A 19,224-nucleotide genomic window follows, 5' to 3' on the forward strand; every position below is an offset into this window, starting at 1 on the left:
CACTACTATATAATAGCCGCCTTTAAATATCTAGACTAGAACAGACAAAATGTGGTTCATAAACATTCAAGCCCCAATTCACGCCACCATAGGACGATGACAACAATCAGCAAGTAATTCATTCTTACCACCCGATCCTCACTAAAGTCAGTGCTCGCAATAAGCATTGGGTGCTGCGGACCTATTCTGCCAAACATTTCACACAGTACTTCAAGCACTGTTAATATTACACGTGATATCTATATCAGAGTCGAAGACAGACAGAATTACAGAGAGACAGTCAGGCGACACACATATGTCTAGGTTTTTCTCTGTGAACTTGAACTGAATGAAAAATATCAAAAACATAATCTGTCTTAAACGAAATATCCTAGGTTTCTCAGAATATATGGTCGAATCCTCGTTGTTCATTCAAAGGCCTCCTCAACACCTCTTTCAAAGGGTAGTCGAACTATTCTCTCCACTTCAATGTGATGAGATTTCGGTCCTTGAGGGTCATAAAACACACAGCCATTGACATGTCCCACTGCAATCACTATAATACAGCCTCCATTGTCCGCGTCTTTGGATAATGCTAAGTCCATCACACCATTGTCTTGAAGTGAGACCTTTTAATGTTTGTTTTTCGGAACACGCAATTCTTCTTCAGTCCATGCATCAGATGGTCCTTTCTGTGTTCTTGTAGATCTAGATGAGTGTCTTCATATTTGAGCCAAACTCCAACAACAAATATAGTTCCGCCACGTTTTTCTTTGAAAGGGCTGTCATATGTTCAGGGCTAGATAGGCTAGTCATGATGTCATCCACTATCTCTCCTTAAGTGCAGAGGAGGCATTTGGCACGAGAATGGGTCTGGCATAACACAACCTCAAAGCTTTCACATTTTGCTTCCTTGGAGAAATACCCTTCAAAGCAGCTTCTCTGCTCTCTGTCGTGAGCGAAGAAAACAGGAATTGTCTTATTTTTTCGTTTGAACCATTTTCGAATTTGTCAATAGACAAAGACTGGAACTTCTTTTTCAAATCACAGTCCAGTCTTAACACATCTTGGTAATTTCTGATTTGTTGTGATTTAAACACGTCACATGTAACCAAATCATAGGTGAGGATTGAGCCAAATATTTCGCAAAAGAACTTATATGAAGATAGTCCCCTGAATCAGGTGTTTTGAACATATGAACTATAAGAACATGATGAGAATTTCATAAAACAGACAGTATCTTAGTGAACTGAAACTGCGATGCTTCGCGCATCATGGAATTTGATAACGTAAGGCACTGTCTTCATCAGCTGATTAACGTGAACAAATACAACTTCAATCCTTACACAATTCAGAAGGTTTCCAGTGGGATATGTTAATGATGTATTCACGCGATTTTGGATTTGTTTACTTTAATACAATATCAAACAAAACCTTCAGAATACAATATATACCTCGCTCAATATGAAAATAGAAACCTAACAATACCAAACAAACATATAAGTGGTAGCTCAAAAGTAATCCTATAATAACAGTTCATTGATTTATGACATTACAAAGATTCCGGACCTCTAAGTATGAATATCGGAAAAATTCATTCGTTGTCAACCGACCCTCGGTGCACATGGCGTGATGTACCTTGTTGTAGAGCCTGTGTAACCCTCGCCTGACAGTTCGGGGTACATCACACAATATACTCCTCGAGATCGGTTGAGAACCTATGTACATGACCCCCATAAAAATGCAAATTAACAGCGGTTGGAAAGGCCTACTTATTTTGATCACTTGACATTGGTGCTCCTCGTACACTTTCAACCCAACCAATGGTTAAAACAAACGAAATTAATAACAGACCAGTGCTTTACATCGTCGCATGTCAGTTGATTTAGAAGCAATCACTTTGTGAAAAAGGTGTGGTTTGCGTCTGTCGTATTCTTTGCAGATACCACCTTCCCTACCCGAAATGTATACTGGTACCAGGAAGGGTAAGTATCCCATAGTCTCCGCAACAGATGCGGCGGAGAGAACAACTCCTTTTGGCACTGTGATAATAATACCCGATGAAAGCAATAGCGAAAAGAAGTAGGGTTTACGTTTATGCGTTTATGTGTCGTGAGCCACGAGGCATGACCGGTAACATACAAAAGAAGAATTTTGGAATGGCAAATAACTTTTAAAATGCGGGACCGGAACCGAATTAAGCATACACAAAATACAAAACAATTTTCGGATTCAGAGGAACAAGGATTTTGTATGTGGTCTTACAGTCGGACATTCCTTTTTAAGAAATATCATACAACAGTAAATGTCAACAACACTACTATATAATAGCCGCCTTTAAATATCTAGACTAGAACAGACAAAATGTGGTTCATAAACATTCAAGCCCCAATTCACGCCACCATAGGACGATGACAACAATCAGCAAGTAATTCATTCTTACCACCCGATCCTCACTAAAGTCAGTGCTCGCAATAAGCATTGGGTGCTGCGGACCTATTCTGCCAAACATTTCACACAGTACGAATATCGGAAAGTATCCCATAGTCTCCGCAACAGATGCGGCGGAGAGAACAACTCCTTTTGGCACTGTGATATGGCTTCTAAAGTCTTTGCGGATACAACCTGGTGCTTGCCCGAAATGTATCCTGGTATTCGGTGATATCCGCCACGAACTCGGCGGACAGAAACCACCCGTTTTGGTGCTTTGATGTGGCTACTAAATGTAAAATTCAAGATAAAGCTCATAGTTAAAACACAATCCGTCCACATTATTCTATTTTTGTAAAGGTATGTTCAATGGGAGTAAAGTGTATGTTCCATTACAATAACAAGTTTGGTATAAACTGAGTCTTCACTTATCTATTCAAGAGCCGATAGCGTTGCCAAGTGTTTGTAGTGTTCGCTAGTCACGTCGAAGGTTCAGTTCCCCTTTTGAGTACATTATATCAACCCGTTTCTGACGCCCCCATTTTGACATTTCTGGGATATTGCTAAAAGTGGTGCAAAACCCTACTCAGACAGTCAGTCAGCCACCATGTATGCTGTGACACTGTAGCACTCGATACCCACATGGGTACAATATATGAAGCCCATTTCTGCTGTCCCTCGGTTTGATATTGACGGGATATTGCTAAAGTGGATTAAAACCCTACTAATTATAAGTCAGACAGCCAGTTTCCATGTAGCCTGCCTGTGCTCGGTGATTTCGTTGAATGCATATACCTGTTCCTATTACATTGCTCGAAGTGCAAGTTACTGGTTTATCTGGTTCAGACCTTATGTTTGTTTAGGCCGCTGTGATATAGCTGCTATATTGCCGACTAAAGCCTTAAATTTGTCTTACACTCTTACATTTGCGACTATGTTTCGAAATAATCGTCAAAAAGGTGTGGTTTGCGTCTGTTGTATTCTTGGCGGGTACTGCTTGCTACTTAGCCGATATGCATCCTGCTATCCGGTGGAATCCGGCAGACAGAAACCATTCTATTGGTGCTATGATATAGCTACTGAATGTGAATTTCAAGATTAAGCTCCTACTTGAAACGCAAACGGTGTACATTATTCTATGGAAATACATTTACCACTTTCCGACGACTGGTAGTCTAGATCACATACTTTGTGTACCCCTCTGACAAGTGTTAATTGGCTAGGCTCACACGATGAAAAGACATCCCAAGCTGTGAGCACAAAACACTGTTTAGAAAGAGGTCAAATCTAACAAATGGCGGATACCACGTGATTCTAACGCGATATGCACCCTAGTACCCGGTGATGTCAGCCACGAATCTGAGCGACATAAACCACGCCTATGCCTTTCGGCGCTATGATATATACATGGCTACTGAATATGAATATCATGATTTAACTCTTACTTGAAACATATACTATTGACATGATACTATGTTTGAAAAAGAACATCTATTTGGAGTAAAGTGTATGTTCCATTACAATAAAACGGGTGGTCTAAACTGAGTCTTCATATAGCTATTCAAGAGGCGGTAGCGTAGTTTGTAGCGTTCGTGGGTACGTCGACGGTTCAATTCCCCACTTGAGTACATTAAATCAACCCCGTTTCTGACGCCCTATGTATCCTCTGAGTATCTTCCACACTTATCTGGAGAATATGCAAACAATATATACAGAACAATCCGATCTAGACAGTAACGTGACCTATACTAAACTACTCGGTAGCAAGTATTAAATACGGAAATTTGTCATGCCACGCCTTTCAAATGTGCAACGTGAACTTTCAATCGGCATGGTGCAGACGGAAACTTCCGTAGCTGAAGTCGCAAGGACGATGAGTTGTAGTCGACGGACTGTTTATGATTTACAGACGCGTCTACAGCGAACGGGTACCACCGCTGATCGCCCTTGGCCAGGTCGACCACGTGTGACGTCACATGCAGAGGATCGTCAGATTGTCTTACGTCACCTCCGTAACTGATTTTTGACGGCTACATCAATTAGAAATGAACTGTTTAGTGGTAGACTGAGTGCCCAAACTGTTCAAAACCGTCTAAGAACTGCTCACCTTCAAGCACGACGGCCATACTGCGGGCCGATTCTGACTCAATTACATAGATGTCAACGTCAAGTGTGGGCACAGCGACACTTACGTTGGACTCAGAGGAATTGGAATCAAGTCGTCTTCACCGATGAATCCCGATTTAATCTTCGATTTGCTAATGGTAGGGCGAGGGTGTGGAGGCGCCGTCATGAACGTTACGCCCAGTGATGTGTACAGGAAATTGACAGATTTCGAGGCGGAAGTGTCATGGTGTAGGGTGCTTTCTGTGGCAATGCATGTTCCAGGCTTCTTGTCATCCGTGGCAACCTCAACGCTGCTGCTTACCGCGACCAGGTACCGGCACCAGAACGTCTGCGTTTTATGGCAGCACATGGACCCGTTAGGATCTTCCAACACGACAATGCCAGAACCCTAACAGCAATTTTGACAAGGAATTTTCTTCAGAATGCGGAAGTCAACATCAAGGACTGGCCGTCAAGGTCTCCCGATCTCAATCCCATCGAACACGTCTGGGATCCTCTTGGCAGAAGTCTGCGCACTCTCCAGAACGAACCAGAGAATTTGCAAGATCTTGGCACCATTTTGCAGCAACAATGGCGTCGTCTTCCCAAGCATGTGTTCACAAGCATCACAAGGTCCATGCGGAGGCGTTGTGTGGCAGTTGTCAACGCACATGGTGGCCAGTCACGCTACTGAACTTGTGTGCCATCAGATTCTCGTGCTTGGGACTTATGATTTATACTGTTGATGTTATTACAGAATACCATCACACTCATTAACATAATTATAACTTCAGGATTTAAAATTGGATTCCAAAAGAGACGCAGTCGTGTTCAAATTCAATATGTCAATAATAAAAAACAAAAAACAAACTAGAATTGCATTTTAATCACTTGCTAAACAGGAGCAACGTCATCACTCCCGTTACCATGATTTTCAAAGGGCCATTCAAAAATTATGTTTACAGCTATTTTGCCCTTTACGCCAAATAGAATCTGTTTACCATGAAGCGCTCACATTTAATACATTATATAACATAAACGTGTGGTTAGTGGTAATTTGTTGGTAGGTATGTCAGGATCGAATTGGTCCCAAGTATCCTATGAGAATAATAAGCAACACCTAAATGGATCGGGTGGTCAGACTCGTTGATTTGGTTAATTGTGTGTCATTGTATCCCGACAATATGCGACGGTGCTCGAAATGCCGGTTACTGCTCTGTGTGGTCCACTCAATTAATTTTAGGCTGCTGTGATATAGCTGAAATAGTGCTGACCGAAGCGTAAACAACAAATTCAAATTGTCTTATAAGTTGTTTCGACATTTTTCCAAAAAGGTGTGGCGAGCGCCTATCGTATTCTAAGCGGATACCACCTGATACATCCCCGAAATGCATACAGGTATCCGGACGTGTAAGTATCCTACGGTTGGTCTAAACTGACTCTTCATTTATCTAATTGAGGAAGGGCTAGGTAGCTCAGTGGTTGTAGCGTTCGGTGTTCACGTCGAAGCTTCAATTCCCAACATGGGTATTATAAGTGAAGTTGATTTCAGCTGTCCCGACCTTGATATTCCTGTGATGCTAATTATCGTGAAGTAAAACCCTACTCTGTAAGTCAGTCAGTCTCCATGTATCCTGTGACACTGTACCATTGCATACTTACGCAATTCAGCAAGCTCCACACTTCCGTCTGGAAGACAGAATTATTTTACGGTTAATAAACACACAATCAATTGATCTATGCGTATAAATTGAATTAGTGTTCAAGACATATAAAAGCTCACATTTAATACACTTGACAACATGTACATAGATAACTGTTAAACTATCGGTAGGGATCCCAGGATTTTTTTTATCAAAAAGGTGTTGCTTGCGTCTGTCGGAGTTTTGGCGGATACCACCTGATACTCGTTGGAAAGGCATCCGGTGATATTAGCCACGAAACCGACGGACAGAAACCACTACTTTTGGTGCTGTGATATGGCTACTGAATGTGACTGTCAAGATTAAGCTCCTACTTGAAACACCATAATATTCGCCAAAAGTAAATATCTCATTTCACAATAACAAATCCCTATACAAACTAGGTGTTAAAAATTTATTGTGCTTGATACTTACTTTATCATTGTATCAAGACATATTTTTGTTTTATATTTTTACAAAATTCAAAACCTACCTGAATACTACTGATAGTATCAAAAACATTATCTGTCTTAAAAGAAATATCCTAGGTTTCTCAGAATATATGGTCGAATCCTCGTTGTTCACTCAAAGGCCTCGTTAACCCATGTTTCAAATGGAGGTCGAACCATTCTCTCCCCTTCAATTTGATAAGATTCGGGTCCTTGAAGGACACACACAGCGATTGACATGTCCCACTGCAATCTCTATAATACAGCCTCCATTGTCCGCGTATTTTGATAATGCTATCTTCATGACACAAATGTCTTGAAGTGAAACATTTGAATGTTTGTTTGTTGGAACACGCAAATTCTTCTTCAGTCCGTGCATCAGATGGTCCTTTCTATATTCTTGTTGATCTTAAGGAGTGTCTTCATATTTTAGCCAAAACCACGACAGTGAACATAGTTCTGCCACTTTTTTTCTTTGAAAGGGCTGTCATATGTTCAGGGCTAGATAGGCTAGTCATGATGTCTTCCACTATGTCGTTTCACATTCTCTCCTAAAGTGCTGAAGAGGCAGTTGGCACGAGAATGGGTCTGGCATAAAACAACCTCAAAGCTTACTCATTTTGCTCCTGGGAGAAATACCCTTCAAAGCAGCTTCTCTGCTCTCTGTCGTGCGCGAAGAAAACAGGAATTGTCTTATTTTTTCGTTTGAACCATTTTCGAATTTGTCAATACACAATGGCTGGAACTTCTTTTTCAAATCACAGTCCAGTCTAAACACATCTTTGTAATTTCTGATTTAACAATAACAAACAAACAGATAAGTGGTGGCTCAAGAGTAATCCTATAATTACAGTTCATTGATTGATGACATTACAAAGATTCCGGACCTTTAAGTATGAATATCGGAAAAATTAATTCGTTGTCAACCGACCCTTGGGACACATGGTGTGATGTACCTTGTGTTTGAGCCTGTGTAACCCTCGGCTGACAGTTCGGGGTACATCACACCATATACTCCTCGAGATCGGTTGAGAACCTATGGACATTACTCCCATAAAAATGCTAATTAACAGCGGTTAGAAAGGCCTACTTATTTTGATCACTTGACATTGGTGCTCCACGTACACTTTCAACCCAACTAATGGTTAAAACAAACGAAATTAATAACAGACCAGTGCTTTACATCGTCGCATGTCAGTTGATTTAGAAGCAATCACTTTGTCTAAAAGATGTGGTTTGCGTCTGTCGTATTCTTTGCAGATACCACCTGATACATTCCCGAAATGCATACTGGTATCCGGAAGGGTAAGTATCTCATAGTCTCCGCCACGGATGCGCCGGAGAGAACCACTCCTTTTGGCACTGTGATATGGCTATTAAAGTCTTGGCGGATACCACCTGATGCTAGCCCGAAATGTATCCTGGCATTCGGTGATATCCGCCACGAACTAGGCGGACAGAAACCACCCGTTTTGGTGCTTTGATGAGGCTACTGAATGTGAAATTCAAGATTAAGCTCCTGGTTAAAACACAATCCGTCCACATAAATTGTATTTTTGCAAAGATATGTTTAATTGGAGTAAAGTGTGTGTTCCATGATAAGAACATGTGTGGTATAAACTGAGTCTTCATTTATCTATTCAAGAGCCAGTAGCGTGGCCAAGTGTTTGTAGTGTTCGCTGGTCACGTCGAAGGTTCAATTCCCCACTTGAGTACATTATATCAACCCCGTTTCTAAGGCCCCCCATTGTGTTATTACTGGGATATTGCTAAAAGTGATGTAAAACCCTACTCAGTCAGTCAGTCAGTCACCATGTATCCTGTGACACTGTGGCACTCGATCCCCACATGGGTACAATATATGAAGCCCATTTCTGCTGTCCCTCGGCTTGATATTTCTGGGATATTGCTAATGATATGTGACGCTTTGTCATTCGCTGTATTTGATATGATGTCCATCTGATTTTTAATTCTGGCAAAATTTTAAACTTGATAAAAGACATGACAATAAAGATAATAAACCACCCCCATTTACATCGGACTGGCATAACCATGCATTAATACCAATAAGAGAATGAAACGACAGGTTTCTGTTTTCCAAAAACGCTCCCGTAACGTTCCAGGTTCTGTTTCATTTTGGATCCGAAAGGTTTGCGAGACGGGTAACTTCTGGAAACTCTCTAAAAATTTCAAACTTTTGGCTGGACACTTAATTAAATTAACACATGTAAAACACCTGAAAAATTACAAAGACATTTGTGTCCAAGTTTACCCTTCCACAGAAATTACATGACTGGTAACTCTGAAGTAACTAATAACAATATCACCCCTAGAATCCTATACTGCTTTATTTTATTGCGCAATGGTGCGTGGTTCATAATTACTATAATAGATGTGAACACACAATGCCATTTAGAAAGTGGTCAAATGTAACAAACGTTATATTTGGGATAGTATTTTCTTACTAAAGTACAGATTCTCGTACATTTTTGGGTTGAGTCCCGTCCGGGATTCCAACCCACACTTCCAGAGTGAGGCACCTAATCGCCAGCACTCAAAGTCAGCAATCTGACACACTCAGCCAACGAGGCTTCCACAAAAAAAGAAAGTTCGACATTGGTAGTCCAGATCACACACTTTGTGTACCCCTCTGACAAGTGTAAATTGCCATTTGGCTAGACTCCCACGTCCGAAATCTATGAGCACACAACGCCATTTACAAAGTGGCCAAATGTATCAAATGGCTGATACCACGTGATGCTAACACGATATGCATCCTAGTATCCGGTGATATCAGCCACAAATGTGAGCGACATAAACAACGCTTATGCCTTTCGGCACTATGATATGGCTAGTGAATGTGAATATCACGATTTAACTCTTACTTGAAACATATACTGTGGACATGATTCTATGTTTGAAAAAGAACATCTATTGGGAGTAAAGTGTATGTTCCATTACAATAAAACGGGTGGTCCAAACTGACTCTTCATTATTTATTCAAGGCACCTCTTGGTAGCCCAGTGGTTGTAGCGATCGCTTGACACGTCGTAGGTTCAATTCCCCAGATGGGTACAATATATGAAGCTCATTTCTGCTGTCCCCGGACATGATATTTCTGGGATATTGCTAAGGCTGAATAAATCCCTACTTAGTCAGTCAGTCTCCATGTATCCTGTTACGCTTTGTCATTCCACGAATTATATTACTGTAAATAAACACAAATTCGATTGATCCGTGCGTAGATTGACACATAAAACCCGTGTATAAGATACATATAGAATACTAAACGAGCTCCCGTGTAATACCAAATTTATGAAACGAGTGAATAGTTGTGGTATTTGACGAGCGAAAGCGAGTCAGATACCACAACTATTCACGAGTTTCATAAAATTGGTTTTACACGGGAGCGAGTTTAGTATTTTATTTATTACTTGCCATTTAAAACGTTTTTAGAATTATACTGTCGAGTGTGAATAGGCTGAACCTAAACGATCCACGGCATAATACAATTGAGTTTAACAGAATAATACTTCAAACACGTCAAAAGTTGAAACGTATGAATTTAATACCATACAACGGTCTATCTTTAGAATTCAGGCGTCCGTTCCACAAAATTATCGTAGCGTTAAGGTTATCGCAACTCACATACTTAAACTTAGACCAACGACTGTCGTTGCGCTACAGCACGATCGCCTTGTGGAACGGGGCCTTGCACCTCAAAGTTTACAATCACGTCACAATACCCGATGACGTAATTTGTGGAATTTTGTTGCAAGAATCTTCGGCGAAACAATGCCATGTGACGTCAGCCTAGCAACAAGGTTGCTGTGGTCATCGAGTGTGCTTCAGCTCCTCTCAGTGATCTATCATCTCCACACGCAATTGTCGTTGAATAAGCCAAGGGATGTTGAGAGCTTTCAATATTTTTCGTGAAACATGTTCCGAGAGTACATAAGCACGCGTTTTGGTATTACACAATGTGTAATACAACTGCATGTTTATTAAACGGGTGATCTCTTCACGGGCAAGTAATAAAACATATTACATTTAATACAATAGCTAATATAAATTTGAGGAAAGTGTGAAGTTACGGGAAGGATGCCATTAATCTATGAAATCAATCAAGAATTTACTCAATGGATCGGGTGGTCTCTGTGAGATGGTTGATTGCGTATCACTGTCCCTCGGCAAACTTGGACCTCGAAACGCAAGTTACTGGTTTACTTGGTTCAGACTTAATATTTAAGGCTGCTGGGATATAGTTGGAATATTGCTGACTGAAGCTTTGAACTAATGTTGTTTTTCGGAACACACAATTCTTCTTCAGTCCATGCATCAGATGGTCCTTTCTATGTTCTTGTAGATCTAGATGAGTGTCTTCATATTTGAGCCAACCTCCAACAACGAATATAGTTCCGCCACGTTTTTCTTTGAAAGGGCTGTCATATGTTCAGGGCTAGATAGGCTAGTCATGATGTCATCCACTATCTCTCCTTAAGTGCAGAAGAGGCATTTGGCACGAGAATGGGTCTGGCATAACACAACCTCAAAGCTTTCACATTTTGCTTCCTTGGAGAAATACCCTTCAAAGCAGCTTCTCTGCTCTCTGTCGTGCGCAAGGAAAACAGGAATTGTCTTATTTTTTCGTTTCAACCCATTTTCGAATATGTCAATAGACAAAGACTGGAACTTCTTTTTCAAATCACAGTCCAGTCTTAACACATCTTTGTAATTTCTGATTTGTTGTGATTTAAACACGTCACATGTAACCAAATCATAGGTGAGGATTGAGCCAAATATTTCGCAAAAGAACTTATATGAAGATAGTCCCCTGAATCAGGTGTTTTGAATATATGAACTATAAGAACATGATGAGAATTTCAAAAAGCAGACAGTATCTTAGCGAACTGAAACTGCGATGTTTCGCGCATCATGGAATTTGATAACGTAAGGCACTGTCTTCATCAGCTGATTAACGTGAACAAATACAACTTCAATCCTTACACAATTCAGAAGGTTTCCAGTGGGATATGTTAATGATGTATTCACGCGATTTTGGATTTGTTTACTTTAATACAATATCAAACAAAACCTTCAGAATACAATATATACCTCGCTCAATATGAAAATAGAAACCTAACAATACCAAACAAACAGATAAGTGGTAGCTCAAAAGTAATCCTATAATTACAGTTCATTGATTGATGACATTACAAAGATTCCGGACCTCTAAGTATGAATATCGGAAAAATTAATTCGTTGTCAACCGACCCTCGGTGCACATGGCGTGATGTACATTGTTTTAGAGCCTGTGTAACCCTCGCCTGACAGTTCGGGGTACATCACACAATATACTCCTCGAGATCGGTTGAGAACCTATGTACATTACCCCCATAAAAATGCAAATTAACAGCGGTTGGAAAGGCCTACTTATTTTGATCACTTGACATTGGTGCTCCTCGTACACTTTCAACCCAACCAATGGTTAAAACAAACGAAATTAATAACAGACCAGTGCTTTACATCGTCGCATGTCAGTTGATTTAGAAGAAATCACTTTGTCAAAAAGGTGTGGTTAGCGTCTGTCGTATTCTTGGCAGATACCACCTTCCCTACCCGAAATGCATACTGGTACCAGGAAGGGTAAGTATCTCATAGTCTCCGCAACAGATGCGGCGGAGAGAACAACTCCTTTTGGCACTGTGATATGGCTACTAAAGTCTTTGCGGATACAACCTGGTGCTAGCCCGAAATGTATCCTGGTATTCAGTGATATCCGCCACGAACTCGGCGGACAGAAACCACCCGTTTTGGTGCTTTGATGTGGCTACTAAATGTAAAATTCAAGATTAAGCTCATAGTTAAAACACAATCCGTCCACATTATTCTATTTTTGTAAAGGTATGTTTAATGGGAGTAAAGCGTATGTTCCATTACAATAACACGTTTGGTATAAACTGAGTCTTCACTTATCTATTCAAGAGCCGATAGCGTTGCCAAGTGTTTGTAGTGTTCGCTAGTCACGTCGAAGGTTCAATTCCCCACTTGAGTACATTATATCAACCCGTTTCTGACGCCCCCATTTTGACATTTCTGGGATTTTGCTAAAAGTGGTGTAAAACCCTACTCAGACAGTCAGTCAGCCACCATGTATCCTGTGACACTGTAGCACTCTATACCCACATGGGTACAATATATGAAGCCCATTTTTGCTGTCCCTCGGTTTGATATTGATGGGATATTGCTAAAGTGGATTAAAACCCTACTAATTATAAGTCAGACAGCCAGTTTCCATGTAGCCTGCCTGTGCTCGGTGATTTCGTTGAATGCATATACACTACTGCCTAAAAGTTCATTCCCCTAACACGCGTTGAGAACGCGTGTAACACGCATGTGACACGGGTGCTCAACGGGTTGCACACGGGGTGAGCACCCGTTGGACACGGGTGTGCAACGGGTGTGCGTCGCGTGTGCAACCCGTTGCACACGCGTGTGCCACGCGTGTAACACGGGACCGGGTTCCAGTTGAAGTTGACAAATTTATCAAATGAATAGTGAGATAAAACAAAACAGTGAGATGTGAAATTTGAGTTAATGAGCGGCCATTGAGCTGTGCTCACCAGACCGTAAATACAAGGTCGGCCCATCTTAATTAGTGTTCGGTTGCTAGACTTTTATGGCATGAACCATTCCACTAGGGTCCCGTCTAGCCATTGTGGCTAGCCGACAGTAGAACAGTAGTGAATTTAGATGCGAGTTTATTGCTAGGGGAACCCGCGTGTTGACACGATTGTCGCGGGTTGGTAAATGTTCGCCATTAATAAAATGATTGTTTGTGGATTGCGAACATATTCATTTGCCCACACGAGTCATTCCATTTGATTGCAAATATAACGTTTTTCGTTCGCCAAATTTATGCTTTAGACAGTACAATTATGATATAGCCGTCACCACTACTAATGTCTCATTATTTCACGTAGGAATATGTCCCATTTCCCCACACCCCACTTTCTGTGTTGTATTTTGAAAGAATAAATAAAAGAAGGTTTTGTGTGGGACACTTTTATACTAATTATAAGAGGATGTTGTAAATGAATATGAACAGCCATGCTGTCTGACAGTTGATAGAATTTGAGATCTTCACAATCACCGGGTGTGACCATGTTGACAGAATCTCGTTAGGGTTTGTGATTTTTACATTTGCCCAATGACCATGGTGAGTATTGCTGGGGATACCAAACGTAACAGTTTATTATTAGAGGTTGTGAGTACCTATACCACGTATATCTTTAGGATATCTTTTGGATTTTAATCCTTCTTTGAGAGGCATTTAGAAGTTGGAGTACTACGTTAGGAGAAGATTTATGGGTGACTTTAATCCTTTCTTTCTCTGTGGGTAATCCTTTCATGTTGATTGGAGGAAGTCACTCAACCAGGTCATGACAGGTCGTGAGTTTACTCACTAACTACTGTGAGCGTTTTTGGCATGACATCTTTTCTTGTATAAACATAGAAACGATGCTCACTCACTCACTGTTAATCTTCTGCAGTTTGCTGGCAAAGTGGGGATAAACCTCAGTGTCAAAGACGATCAAATTTAGTTCGAATCCTTGTTTATATGTGACATCTCCCAAATGGGGACATTTTCATAAACTTGGCAAGTGATGATGAATTTTAATATTAATATTATTATAGTTTATGAAATTGTTAATAAAACTTTAATTAAATTGTGCTTCACTCTCACGAAAAATATATTGTCTGTGAGTAAATTTATATGTCACGTTACATCGGCATTTTTCAGTGATATTGGGACTACATGAAACATGGCTGGTTTTACATTTCTGATACAGGTGCTTGACTGACTGAGTAGTTCATGATCAATAAGATATGTTTAAATCAGTCAAGTTTGCAACAATAGATGAATAAGTTGATACATTTTGACCGCAGTTACCGATTACCAACTTAAGACATAGAGACAGGGAGGAGATATATAACCAAACCTATGATCCTGTTGGGACAGTTGACAGTTAGAACGTTGGATTAAATGACAGTAACTAATTTGAACATTCCCCAGTTATATCATAAAATACATCATAACTCATAACAGTCCGAGAGACAGCTTCCAGACTTATACTAGTATTGAAGGGACAATAGCTTTTGACAGTTTAAAAGTAAACTCACCTTAAGGTGCTTGGCAAGTCAAAACTTACCTCCCTGTATATGTTTTTTAGGTTTGACAGCAACTATGCTTGTAGATTTCATAGATAGACATGATTGGTTAGCTAGATGTTATTACAATAAGCGAAAATGTCTTAAAAGTCCACAGTTTGTTTAAAAGTACAAAAAGTGTGTTATAGATCTATCAACGTTTTCTTTTATTGGACATAATATTTGCACTATATTGCTGTAAGCTGTAAATAATCTAGCCTCCCCATGTACGTAACTTACATATATTTATGTATGACCAGAACAGCAAATAAAGTTCTGGTAGATAGGTACCTCGGAGATTTAACGTGCGCTTTCCGACTTTAGCCTATCTCGCACACGGGGAAGCACTTATACTATTAGGGTAAAAAAGCGTAATGATTAAATAAAGAAGTGCAAACACACACACCCCCCCCACCCCCCACACACACCCCAAAAAAAGAAAAAAGTTTAGTCCTTTTAGTAGTCTCTTGGTCAGCTTCTCATCCTGGGGGTCGGGATTCTGGTAGAGACTCTTGGCAAGGAGGGCGGCGGTATTGGCGACGAAGTGGTTTGAGGTCGGTACGCCACTACTCTGGAAGAAGTGGTACAAATCTGTGTAGTTTGTGATGTCTTACGCGATGTCCTGTCCCCCCTTCTTGTGCACCATGACAAAAGGGACTCCTTGTTTGGCGTAGAGATATTCCTTTGGGGTGTTGATCTGGTCAACCTTGAGATCCGGCCGGGGCTTGTAGTGGTTGATCGGAATGTCTGATTTTTCCACTAGTAAATAAAGTTCTTTGGTATGACCTCTTTTATCCCTGCTGACGTTATCCTAATGTTCAATTTCAGTCTGCCTCACCAAGCGTAAGAAAGCATTGTACATGATAAACCACACTGATGCAATTTTCTATATATATATTTGTAGATATGAAGCATTCTAGTTAATTGTGGATACACTGGGCAGACAGAATTGTGTTTATTTCCAGGCCATCCTGATCGTCGTTTACTACTATAAGGTGTATGGTTGGAGGCAAGATCAAAGGCGCCGCACAGCATTTATTAGATAACAGACGGGGTCGTCCGTTTCGCTTTGAACAACCACCCCACCTGTCTGTAGGAGTTATATAATCAGTGCGCAAATAACTGTGTCAAGTCCACTGCCGGGCTGATGCGGTGTCAGTGTCAGCGATGAACATGAATGCCCAAATCATAGACCTGTAGCACTCACAAGTTGCTTAGCCAAAATATTTGAAAAGTGTATATTCAATTCTCTGATAACAGCAAATATAACCTTAGAAAAAGATTCAACATACAAACAATCAAATGTAGAACACAGACCTATGCTTATTATCATTTCTTCTGGATATGATCAACCTGCGGAACCCTCTATCCGATGAAGTAACTAATGCTCGCTCATTAAAAGAAATAAAATCCTTAATTAATCGTTCTGATGCAATAATTAATAATTTTGACTTCAAATATTTTCATAGATCATGCCAAATTGTCCACTGTCGCCTTAGACTCGGCTGCAGTGACTTAAACGCTGATAAGTTTAGACGACATGTATCAGACTGCACTTGTGGATATCACCTTGAAGATGCAATTCCCTTTTTCTATAACTGTTAAAAAATACGATAATATCAGAAACACTGTGTATTTCTACACACATGGGTATGGTCTAAACATGATATTACATGGCAGTAGTTAAGCAGTTCTACAAACATGACTCTTCTTAAATCAGTTCATGACATCATTGTCAAAAGCAAAAGGTTTGAGTAGCTTAATTTTATGCATGTAGTAAAGGAAAACTGCATTACCTTATTTCACAGACACCACTTGCTTCAGTGTACTGGCTTCGTGTATTTCATTTGTGCATTTTGTATGTTTATGTTCATCACTCTCTTATATATATATATATCCAGCTGTTGTTAAGTTGTTACCTGGAGAGGTATTACATAAGCAAGTTTTGCTTGTTTACCGATCCAGATTTCTTTTGAAATAAAAATACGTTTAAGCCAACACAGCTAACCCTAAAACACATGATTGTAAACTATTCAAAAAGGAGCACTAATCTCTGGCTTCTTCTCGGGTGTCGAGCTCAAACTCAAACTCATTTATTCTTAGAATAACATGACATACAATTATCTACAATTTTTATTATGTACAATTTAACAAAAATAATAAAAATAGGATACGTGGATACTAATACAATTTACCAATTGTATTGTACACATTGTTAAGGAATTTAGATAGGCCTTTTAGATTTCTTACACTGTTAGTGGTCATAATTTTCTTAAATGTTTGGAAACTTAAGATATTGCTTATTTAAGAGTTCATATCGCCGTTGGTGTAAAGCTTCACATCGGAATGAATAATGCAATTCATCTCCCACAGCGATAGAATCACAGAGTTGACACTGGCTGTCTTCCCTGGGAATGTTCAGCCATCGACCAGTTTCAACTGGTAATCCTTGGTTAGAAAGTTCTGAATTTTAGTATTGGGAGAAATATTGATTTTAAGAGCAGTAGATATTTCGCAAATGAAGGTTGATTCTTCAGGTAAAACGACCTTTGGATTTCCGCTTGGGCTTACTAGCTGCCGTGAGTCAATTTGCTCGTTAACGCAACCGAGCGTGACAAGAGACTGGGCTACCAGTCTGCAAGGACAGCTAAATAAACTTACGCATTTTTGAAAACTGATTGGTTACCCGTGATCTATGAAGATTTCAACAAAGGGCGCATGGTAATTAATTTCTTCAGCCTAAACAAACAGACAAATAACGGCGAAAGCTCATCGGATGTCGTTATTTGGAAATACCCCTGATTGTTACAGTTTGATAATAAAAAAAGTATCCCTGAGTGAAAGCATTTGCGGATTTCGGATTGCGTGGATGATACAATTACTACTCCCTTGTTGTCATCCACATTTTCTGGTATAACCCTACACTTCTGTATTTGTCGTAATTCACATGCTGCTCTGTTAATGAATTTATATTATGTATACTCAGTTGTAGCACCACTCAGATTACCGGATAAAGGTTCAAATTTGGTCTTTCTTGTACCTGGGGTAATTATTTAATCTAAATCCAGGTTTGAAGTGAGGTGGAATGTGAATTAAGCACGTGGCAGCCCAGCAAGAGATGTATGATCAGTTGATTTACTTTTTTTGTAAATCAACTGATCATTCCCAGACATCAAAGGATCAACAGGAAATATGTTGATTGATTAATTACTGTTATCTTGCACAGTGGATATGTCAAAAGTAAGTGTTTACATGTGAAGGTAGGGTTACTAAACCTAGGGAATACACTCATATCATGGCGTGAAGTACAGATGTAAAAACAACATACTTTGTTCAAAGGGTAACCGATAATACACTGACTGGTTGTTCATTGTTATCTAACTCAATGTATGTTTTTAAGAACCGTGGACATTATAAAAATAGTTGTCACGTGGGCTTTCTCAGCTAACTTGGCACCTATGTGAAACAATTGAAACAAACTAAGTGATCAGTTAAGAAACAGACACGGGTTATAATATTCGATACATTTAAATAACGTTTAAAAACGATATATTGAAATATTGTAATATATTTCATATATATTCCAAATATTGTTTCCAAATAATTATTATTAAAGTATTTGATTCTCACATAGACATTTGACATCGAATAAGTATTTTTGTACAGCTGCAGACGCAATGGATATTGTTCCTTTATGTTGATATTCCCGGATACATTATAACTTTGGTAGGTTGTAATAATGATATCTGCATTTTGTTTTCATTCATTCGCTGCAGCTTTGAACAGAATCATTCTTGTTCCTTTCCGTTTGGTTGGGAAGTTTTTCGATGCGCGATAGACGTTGTTTTCACAAGTATTTTCTTTTGTAAGCGTGTATATGTTACAGTCAATGTGTAAAATATGATTCACTCAGGCAATTTATTAAATATCTAAATATTTCAGTCATTTTACAAATTGACTGAATAATCCATTCATTTATTTAACCGACTGACTAAAAATGATAAAGACGACCAAAAGAGCTTAAACACATCACAATATATTAATTATGCTAAGAAAAGAAGCCAAACAATACAGAACTGTACTTGGTGATGATATTAAACATAAACAAATATTTGGAATTCGTTATCATATTAATAAAGATGGACATATTTTTCAGTTAATTTGTAAAATAAGCTGAATATTTAGGCGTTTAATACATTTCCTTAGTGAAATCTGTTTACATTTTGAATGTAAACATATACACACGGTAAAATAAGCAATGTGCAGATGAAATATTTACTTTGTGTTGCAAGTCAAAATAGTGTACACAAAGATCGCACAATTACGAAGCAAGTGACTTATCAAAACTGCATCACCATTACCGATGC

At 39.5% G+C, this 19,224-nt stretch overlaps 2 pseudogenes; both read right to left on the reverse strand.

Annotated features, from left to right (window-relative positions):
- Positions 1-407: 407 nt before the first annotated feature.
- LOC139460284 (uncharacterized) lies at positions 408-1,252 on the reverse strand (annotated as a pseudogene).
- Positions 1,253-6,778: 5,526 nt separating this feature from the next.
- Positions 6,779-11,580, reverse strand: LOC139460285 (uncharacterized; annotated as a pseudogene).
- Positions 11,581-19,224: the final 7,644 nt, after the last annotated feature.

Source organism: Haliotis cracherodii, unplaced genomic scaffold (genome assembly GCF_022045235.1).
Source record: "Haliotis cracherodii isolate W230 unplaced genomic scaffold, xgHalCrac1.p SCAF_14, whole genome shotgun sequence".
Classification (NCBI taxonomy): domain Eukaryota; kingdom Metazoa; phylum Mollusca; class Gastropoda; order Lepetellida; family Haliotidae; genus Haliotis; species Haliotis cracherodii.